Genomic DNA, 10,958 nt, shown 5'->3' with positions numbered 1-10,958 from the left:
ATATAGGACCGGTGCCTTAACAGCGGTGACATCTCAGTCGTATAAATAAGGCATTATGGGCTATTCCTAGATGTGCTATTCCTTTATGTGATAGACCTAATAACATTAGAATACCACATAGAAATGAAAAATAAAAAGGTTTTAGCTCACGGTGTACAAAAAAAATATAAAACCTTCAATAATTCAAAACAATGTTACATTATGAAAAATCAAAGATAGATAATTCTGTGCAATGATAATTGCGGTTAATCAGTTGCAGCCTGCGCGTGTTTATATAACCTGTGATCAATAATTTCCTGTGCATGTTTTGTTTTGTGTCTTGCAGGTGCCTAAAATGTCCACCAGATGGCGCTATTCACCAAGCTCCTCCTGCGTGCTTGTCCCGTCTTCAGTCCGTATAAGGTCATGCAGTTTGTCTTCTCTGAAGAGAGGAGCTTTATGGAAAGTTGTTTTCACAAGGAACACATTCTTTCCACTTAAACCAGGTCACGCCACCCCTCCCCTCCTGACATATTTTGCCTCGCGCGACTTGCATGTAGGATTACACGCCAAATAAGCCTATGGATCTTCACGCCAGACGTACATTGACTCTAACTGTTGACTGGCACTGGCGACCCCTGCTCGATTTTTGTATAACCCACGGAAAACCTGAGGAAATGACAGTTATATAATCTATAGCCGGTTATTTCCAGTACCTCAAAACAGTGCTCCTTTTGTATCTCCAAAGGGTTTTTTTTTTCTGCGCCAAAGGGCGGCTGCTGGATCTCTCGTTACACAGTCAGCAGAATTAGTGGCGTCTGACGTGCTCTTTGATGTGGCTACTGTAAATCGTACTACAGTAACCCACGGCTCGCTCGGCGCTAGTGACAGAAATGAGGTCACGAATAAACAGAAGTGAAAGGGGTCAGTGTGCTGCTTTCTCATCAGGACCCACTGTAGAGTACTTTTTCAACGCCTGGCTTGGCAAGAAATCGAGGGTGTGTTCCTAAAGTTGAGCTGTAATTCACAACATCCGTACAACTTACATAAAAGTGCTGCGGTAGAAGCGGTAAGGGTGTGTAATAATAGTGCCTTCCCCATTCGTACGCTATGTGATGTTATATTATGATTTTATAATCCCCTACATAAAGGTTAATGCTCCGCTGCGGCGCAGCTATGGTAAACATGTTTATTTATGCACTGTGCTATTTATATGATGCTGCGCGAATAACACTGTGTTTAAGTGGCATGTGTCCTAAAGGTGTGTTGGTTTAGTTCATTAAAGTTACAATAGAATAGAATACAAAAGCACCATGTCCAAAAACAAAACCTATGGTGTTATCATGGTAAATGTTCATTACACTTTAGTATTATAATCACTGTGTCGGTGGTACATATTACAGTATTACATAGCATTACTATTGCTATAGTGCAGTTTCCATTAAAACTACAGTGTTACCACGGTATTTTTTGGACATGGTACTAGAATGGCTTTTTGAACACATACCATGGTGTTCCTGGAAGTGCCATACAAAAACGTTCTACATTTTAATACAATCAAATATTTTGATGTACCATAGTAATACCATTACAGTACACTCCTGTACTATAGCGCAGTGTCCAGTAAAATCACAGTATTACCGTGGTGCTGTAGCCCAAGTAAATATCATCATGGTTCCATGTCCACAGAACCTCAGTTGCTACTGCAGTAAATGCAAAAGAGGGTGATATTATCATGGTAAATGTGCTCTACACTTGAAACGTTTTTTTTGGCATGGTACTGAAAAAGAAGATATTACCACAGTACCAGAAAAAAACGGAAAACATAAAATCATTGTGATAAAGGTTTAAAAAAAATGTAACGGTAGCCTATTTTTACGCCTAAATGCATGAAATCATAATGACACAGATGATAAAAAATGTAGCGGTACCGTGGTATTTATAGGTCAGGTGAAATACACAATGACTGAAGGAATTTCTCCTTGCGCCTACAGAAACCCTGCTCGCGTTAAACGTGTCATACTGTGCATGCCTGGCATTCCAGGTATTGTGGGTCATTATGGATCATAATTGTGTTGTGGGTGTTTAAGTGTAGGAGGAAAACAGCGAAGGATGAGATCATAAGCGAGAGGAGTGTGTGTCGTGGCTACAGATGTGCGCTATCGCTCTCTCTCCGGCTCTTATCTCTGCAGGTTGAGAGAGTGATTCATCCATCAGCTCGGCGGGCGGCTCGCTCTGCTGTTTCTCAGCTCTATAAATACACAGCCCACGCTAAATTTGATGCCGTGGGGGGCGCTGCTGTCCAAGTAGAGTTACCTCACAAGCTTGTGCATGCGGGTCTTTCACCTTTCCACGTCAAGCTCTGAATCACCAGCCAGGTCACGGCGTTCTTTTTTTATCACCGCACATCCCGGCGCATTTTCTTGGAGCGGGCTCTATTTTAAAACGCAAGGTTGACTGGCTCCGCATGGGGGAGGCGGATGTGTCACATTGCTTTATGCTCATAGAAGAGCTGCCGTATTAGCATGCCTGCGCCCAGACAGCCTCTGATTATGTTTTGGCTGGAGGCGTGATGAAATCACGTGTGTTGGCAAATGTATGTCTGAGCGTTCGCATCTCAGGTGTTGAACCCTGACCTCCGGGGGGTCCTTGGGCTCCTGGTCGTGGCGAAATTAAGGGACTGTCTGGTGTTTGGGTGGGTGGGGGTCTGTCTGGGGAGAGATTGATTTGAAGTGATGCTGTTTTGACCGCCGTGTAGTTAGCCTGGAGGGAGTGGTTTTTGGACACGCTTGTAATAAGGGACATGTCTTCTACCTGGCAGACGTTCTAATGCCGATCGCGTTAGGTATCATTACCATGAGAGGAACAAAAGCAAAGGGAGCTGTTGTCACGAACCGCACGTATTGTGTTTGGTGCACCACCTTCCTGACATAATGGGCAGTTTCTTGAAAACAGATGTATTATTGAACCGTTATAGCCAGAATCTTCATTGTTTTATGTAGCTCAATTGGTGGAACGCGTCCCAAACGGCGCTGGAGCCATGGTTCAGATTCCCAAAGTAGGCGCTGTTATTAAATACGTACGCTAAATAAGTTGCTTGAAGTGTCTAGAAATGAATGTTTCGGGTATTTTCCGTCCCCGATTCCTCTGACGTTTGACGTTCTGTCTCCTCCAGAGGTGTGCCTGTACTAAGCTATCACATTCAGACAAAGCGTTCTGGGCAGTGCGAGGTGTAAAGAGATTATATGCCGTATGTGTTTTATCCTCATCGTAAATGCGACTGGCTTTGAACAATAAGGCAGCTTGCTGGCAGGAGGTTGGCCCCCTTTGCCCCCGGGGTGTATGTGGGGGTTGGGAAAATCTGTTGGAAGTCTAAAAAAAAAAAAATGAAGAGGTGGCGGTGTTGGAGGGGGGCGACCATGCTGTTTGTGTATTGTGTCGTGACGGAGGTGGTGTGTGACATGAAGGGGTAAAAAAAAGGAGTCTTAGAAGGCGTACGAGGGGAGTGGGGGTAGCTGAAGAACCTTTGGCTGGAATGTGTTTACCTCACACGCCCTGCCCCCAATCATCCATGACCCCCGTCACAGTTCCCAGGATGGGGTCCTGATTTGGGGGATGTGCCCCCTTTGTCTTGAGGTTTTTGTCGCTCTCATTACCATTTGACTCCTTGAGGGGTTCCGCGGCGAACGGAGTTAAAGTTTGGTTCCCCCTAAAACAAGCCGTGCGCGACATTCCCAACCAATCAGTCCACGTGGAAAAACAAATGGCATCCGAGGACATTCGTCTGCGCGGTTAATTGACGCAGATTTCACACATGTACGATTTTTTTCTTTCCCCCTATAGGATCTGTTGAGATGTGTCATTAGCTTGAGTCACGTCCCGCGCGGCTCCCGGGTTGCCTCTTGGGATGAGTTTACCGGGTCTGTCTCCTGCTTTCCCCTCAGAGAGGAAGAGCCGTCAGTGGGCTGATATCTGGCGTACCTCAGGGCTCGCTGCTAACCCTCAGAGTAATTGAAATAATAACGCGTGCTGCCTGGAGCACCCGGGGTGATTACACTGTTTGGGTTGCTAATTCCACTTTCCCCTGCACGCAACTACAAACACGCCGATGCATCGGCCCGCCTCAGTACTCTTGTTTGTTGTCGTTCCGCAGCTTGACTCTCTTCCACCCCCAAGGAGGTGTGTGCTGTTCTTGTCTGCTAAATATCTCCAAATGACCGCAGCGCTTCAATAGATCTTTCTGGAGAAATCCTTGCAGAGGGAAGTGTCTTGCTGAAAGAAACTATTGTAAAATGCTATTAAAATGTTAATGAGATGGCAGCATGTTTACTAAATTTACTAGAAAGATGATGTACACAGACTTAGTTTTGTCGAATAGAGCTAGATGCAATTAGTTCTAGTAATCTATCGAATGACGCTAGTTATGATATAAATCACTGTTGTTATGTAAATGTACTTAAGACTGATTGTGTTTACTCCTACTAGTGTCATACAGGTACCTTTAGCCTGAACGTCACTCTTAAATTACAACTTTTTTTTGCTAGCTTTTATAGCTCAACGTTTCTCTTATACTGCCTTCTGCTCATAGTTTTAGAAAGAAAATTTTTTCAAGCCAATCTGAATGGCTAGCTTTAACATTAGTTATAGTTAGATGTTGAGTTTGATTATATTTTAGTAAGGAAAGCAGCTGAATTAAACCTGACTGTAAACACGAATGTGGTTCTTTCAACCCTATCTGCATAGTTAGCTTAAAGTTAGCCATGAAGCCCTGATGCATTTTTAGAAAGATGAGCCGTTAATTACTTTTGTCAATTGCATTACGTAATCTTATTTTATATTTACAAGGAATAATATCAGAACTATTAGACATTTTTTTCATATTGAGATATATAAACTCACAATCATGAGAAAGTTAGAATTGCGAAGTGTAAATTGGGAGAGAGAAAAAAAGTCAGAATTGTGAGATGAAAAAGTCCCAATTAATTTTTTTTGTTGTATTTTTCATTAAGTGGAGGACACTTAAATATATAAACAACACTGTAGTTTTTTTAACCCCATCTGACAAGCCAAATACGAGAGCTTCTGCAGAGGTTATGATGCAAAACTGCAGAGAGATGAGTATGAGTAAGAGTATGTATCGGTAAGGAGAGTATTGGACGAAAGTAGTGAAACTTGTGGAGAGACGCCTGAAAATTATGACACGAGTCGCTACTGACGCGGCGGCAGAAGGGCGGCGCCCACGCTACAGGTCACACCACATGACCGTAAAATGAGCTCACCTCACACCATTGTGTGTTTTTTGCTCGTTCAACCAGTTTAGAGTGTGACACCACGGGAACACACCTGTGCCTCGAGCTCTGACCATCTCCACATCCAGTCAACAAACTTGTCCTTTCTCTCTCAGCCTGCTTGGTTTCGAAGGTTGCGGAGGAGTGGCGACTGTTTTGACGTTAGATTACAGACTTTGCAACGTGTTTTATTGATAGCACGCAGTGGGAGGGGAGCCGTTATGTAATGTTGATAGTCGGTGAGGTCTGCGTTTCTGGGAGACACGCATCAGTTGTGAGGTGTGTAATTCAGGGGTCCGGATCGCTGCCGTGCCTCCGGCTGAAAGCCATGCGACACGCGCTCGTGACGCACAGCAGTGACATTAAAACATCCTTGCTCTATCATCATATTGCCGTTTCTCTCTCTCCGCTCTGTTTACAAAAATAGCAACCGCCATACAGGGCCAGCAGCTCTGCACACGCACACACACACTCACTGAAACTGAATGAAGCAAAACAAACACACTCAGCTGTTCGACACACTGGGCAGCGAGAGGCTGAGAGAGGTTTCGTGTCACTCCCTTCCAAACATCGCCCCACTTCTGTCCTGGTTATGTAATTTCAAGGGTAATAATATGGGACAGAGTGTCCTTGCTGCTCTGGACTTATGAATAAACAGATAGGAGGGGTGATGGTGAGAGAACGAGAAAGAAAGCATTATCTCTATCTATCTATCTATCTATCTATCTATCTATCTATCTATCTATCTATCTATCTATCTATCTATCTCACAGTCTGCTACTCTTCTGGATGGATCAAATTAAATCTGTCTGTCTATGTAGATGTATAAAAGGGAGTAAAGAGTAGAAGGGAGAAAAACAAAAGTGTGAATATGTGGGAAAGAAGAGAGAAAGAGAGGTGGGTGCATGTAAGGGGCCTGCAAAGAGGAAAAAAAAAAGAGCTGTGTGTGTTTGGATGATGAATGGCCGGCAGTGTTCGCAGGAAGTGCATGATTACACACAGACTTGATGGTAGAAGCACCAATACAAAGACACAGACAGGACAGCCATGGGAACAAACGTTAACGCTCTGTTACAAAACCAAGTGAGCTCACTGTCTAGATTGCATTGGAGACTGCTGCTGTTTCAGTTGATAGACATATATCTATCTATCTGTCTATCTATCCATAATGCACTGCAGCTATCTTATCTGTCCGTCTGTCTATCTATCTTTCTATCTACCCAGCATGCATTGTGATTCTGATCTATCTATCTGTCTATATTTGTGATCATTCTTTCCAACAGTGTGTTAGTCTGTCTGTTTTAAAATTAATCTCTCTCTCTCTCTCTCTCTCACACACACACACACACACACACACACTCAAAGTCTTCTACTGTTCTGGACAGATCAAATTAAATCTGACACCCAAGCACCCAAGGATGTTTTTCATACGTACAGTAGCACCACCCCTCCTCCACGCCGCACACAAAGACACAAACAAAAACATGCGTTTCCAACACCCTCGCCCTTCTCACGCACGCGTGCGTGGATGCATCCACAAACAAACAAACGAATACACACTTAGGCCAGATTTGCAGCTGATGTCAAACAAGGCCAGCGGACCCTCCCCCCAACAACAGCCCCCACCACAGATTCACTGAAGTCATGCTGGGACAGCATCTGCCGTCACCAATACCTCCACCCCCCGTTCCTTCAAAATCTCCCCTTCTGCTCTGACATCCCCCTCCACCACCTTTTGTTTCCGCTCCACACACACACACACACACACACACACTAGGTTTCTGGCCTTTTTATTGCCCAATTTGTTCCCTATACAAACTGTCAGTCCATTTCGAAACATACTTATTAGCCGCTGCATGCCATTACAGTACATACTTCGTGGCTACGTGTTCGATAATAATACCATGGTACTTTTTATATACCACAATATTTGCTCAGAAAAGCATTGTGGCGATAATATATTACAGTAATGTTGTCAGGTGACCTATATATAACATTGTACTAGAATGCTTCAACTATTAACTGACTATGGTATTTGCAGTACCATAATACATATCCAAGAACATAACATTGTCCTGCTATCATGTCCAATATGTCATCATTTTTTTTTAATAAACAATAAAGTATTATGGTAGTCATAGTACTACTGTTGTGCTTTGGTTATGCACCGTTTACCATGGTATTGGTTGAAGTTTCATGTAAATATAATACAATACAGCTTTTTTAAATGATATATGTGCAGTTATGTGCATTTATCGTTCCCATATGTATCATTCCCACATGAAAAAATACAATTGTAATGTATAGTACTTTAGTTTTTGCTACAATAATCTGTAGTGTATTGCAGTTTAATATACCCTATAGTCGTAGAAAACAGTACAGTACTAGGTTACTTTAGTTGCTATATTACCATAAGAAGTTAATTCAAGTACTTTACAATATAGTTTACTATATTATACTATAGTATCTTTTCACGTGGTCGGGCAGTATTTTGGAAGAACCGTGCGCCACTATATAAAAACCGTGTTATATAAATTAGGGTACCATTGTATATTTCATATTACCATCTGATACTATCATAGTACCATGTTACTTTGTGCCTAAAACTCAGGTATACCTCAAAGAATACCATGGTATTTCCATAGCACCATTCCCAAAACATGGCAATAATATAGTCATTTTCAATGTTATCACACGTCAAAGGAAAGGCGATCTCTCAGTGCCCCTTGTTTTCCGCTGCCATCAGCAACTGTTCTTTTCCCGACCCGGCACACATCTCTATTTTTAAAGCGACACCTTCCCATCAGCCCCGATGGGTGGCCCAGGATTTCCTAATTGTGATCAACTTTCAGCCTGAGCTCTTGCTGGAAGGTTCTTGCTCTCTGGCTCAGTTTGGGTCTTGCGTGTAAAATCCGCTAGTCTCCTTAGGCATCTGTTGACTTGGCATGTAGCGGGAAATCGCAGCGAGCAGAGACGCGTAGCCGTAATCTGCTGGCCTCCCGCAGGTCACTAGAGCAGGAGGCTAATGGACGGGATTGTGTGACCTGCTGGACTGCCGAGCACTGTGGGAAACACTTTAAGAGAGGTTAAAGTCACTGTTGGCTTTAACCTGTACGTCATACGTCAGTGCTGCGGTGTCTTGGACACATATGTTCACTTTTGCTCAAGCCTAAATGCGATGGATGCATGTGACACACACACACACACACACACGAGAAAGGATGAGGTATCTCCTCAAAGTTTCTTTTGATAGTTTGGTTTGGGAAGTTAAAAGGGCGGCGCTTGCTCTGAGCAGGTGTCATATGAGATAAGAACATTTTAGTCTATGACAGGAGATAAGACAGTTTGACCCCAAAACTAAAATTTGGCCTTTATTACTCACCCTCGTGAGATGTTTGCTTTTCGCTATACAGTGAAAGTTAATATATTCACATATCAAACTTTGTGGAAGTAACAGGCCACAGTTTTAACTGTTAATTATTGAAAATACAGTGGCCATCTCCATTGGCTTTTATTGTATGAAAAAGAACAGCAGCATGAACAATTCTCCCAAACATCTGTTTTTGTTTTCCACAGATTGAGTAGAATCATACTGGTCTGGATCGAAAAAGGATGAGTAAAAGCTGTCCAAGTCCGTATTTTTGGCTAAACTACCCATTTAAAGGAATCCTTAGTGGTTCTTTGCATGACCTTTGCTTCTTCTGTCAGCTTTGAACCGAGATGCGGTATGTAAAATTGACAGCTAGCAGATACAATGGGTACAGCAAAAACAAAGATATTTTGCCCCATTAAACTAGTTTTAGAATAGAATTACTGGTTTCTTAAATATCTGCATGCTTTAGAAGAGTCAAAAACGTACATGCGACACCATTAAATACACACACTTGTATGTGTCAAAATGCTCGTCTTTGCAGGAATCCTTGTAAACACAGTAATTTAGGTACACTGGATCCGGGAAGCTCTTAAAGTGACAGCAGTCTAATATTCCTGCTCTCTGTCAAAATCATTTGATATCATAAAGGGTTAGGTCTTACTTAGAGCAAAAACAACTATATAATGAAATATTTCAATACAGTTAGATGAAATAACTCATATTGTGATATAATATTTTGGTTAGAGAGCAATTGTTTTTGATGTTACATTAAAGGCTCTATGGATCATTGTTTTGGTTTTGAGCTCCTTAAAAGCACTAGAAATATATATTTGTAAGCAGTAGAAAACTACTTCCACGAACTTTCCTTTTGCTACCAATCTAACCTTTTTTTCACAAAAGGATCACGTTGAATCATGGTTTTCCTGTGTTTGCCAAGTCAGAAGCAAAAACTGTCTGCTCCCGAATGTTTAGCGTTTCCTCAGCAGCAGGCCAGAGAGAGAAAAAGGTGTCCTTTATATTCTCACTGTTTCCATACGGCATATGGTCTTATAATAGGTGGAGCTGCCCGCTGCCTGAACGGAGATCACTTTACTGTATTGTTGCTAAGCACTAAAGCACAATGTTTTCTTTGTATTGACAAAGACTGCTGATAGTTTAAAAAGTGTTGACCAAGTCTCCACCAACAACCAAAGTTTTGTAGTGAGGGACATGATCGGCACAGTTGTTACTCATAAAATTCAGATAGGTATGTTTTCATTTAGCAAATGCATGAATGGAATGAATTACTGTAAAACTATGCATAGTGTTCTAGCGAGCGCCGTTGTGTTTATTGTTGTGGCAGCTGCTGTTGGTTACTAAGCCACTTTGACTCTCCAGCATGAAGCTTGTTTTGTCTCCCTAGTAACATTTGCTACACAAAAACACTTACCGTTACATCAAAACCCTGAAAACCAGTGGTTCTGACCTTGATTTTTGGACTCTGTGACGCCATACTGCCTGAAGGCAAAGTTCTCAGCAAGGAATATTTATGATCATTATCACTTTTAACGACAAGTGGTTCTATAGACGTAATATTTAATAACTGACAAACTAGAATGATCACCTCAGCTTCATATAACTTTGGGATGTATCCTTTTAGTGGACTTTTGTGTGAGTCACTATAAGCAAATAAAAAGTCCTCTGAAGGAACTTTCCCCCAGCCTCTAAACTGAACTTTGTCCATTTCAAGGAACTAACAGAGTGAGAAAACTACGGAGGTATTTTTGGACATGCAAAATTAAATATACTTCCTCTTTTTGACACGCTTTCGGTGGTCAGGAATTAAAATGAGCTTTTAAAGCATTTAAACATTTTACTGGTCTTTAGTGCCAGTTAACCAACTTTCTGATTTGTTCTAAACCCAATTATCTATATTTAAAGTATCTTTACATGTTTTACTCTCAAGCTTGCATAGGTTAAAACCTCAGCACATAGTTTGAATCTTGCACCTTAGCAATCACATAGCAACACCCTAGCAATTGCACTTTAGTGACGTTAGCAACATACTACAACCATTCAAAGTGCATGAGTAACTGTGTAGCTACATCCTGGCATAAACCCAGTACACCCTTGCAACGTCTTGCAATAAGTTAGAATAATTGGGAACTACCTATGAATGACATAGCAATGCCCTTGCAACTCTACTTTAACAAATACAATGTAACATTGTGACAAAGAGCCTTAGCAAATGCATAGCAGCACCCTGTCAGCCACCCAGAACACCTTAGCAACACCTTAGCAACTGCAAAGAGAACACCCTAGCAACAAAACAGCAATAT

This window comes from Puntigrus tetrazona, chromosome 22 (assembly GCF_018831695.1).
Source record: "Puntigrus tetrazona isolate hp1 chromosome 22, ASM1883169v1, whole genome shotgun sequence".
Lineage (NCBI taxonomy): Eukaryota > Metazoa > Chordata > Actinopteri > Cypriniformes > Cyprinidae > Puntigrus > Puntigrus tetrazona.
The sequence above is the reverse complement of the archived record's forward strand: the minus strand, read 5'-3'. Positions refer to the sequence as shown.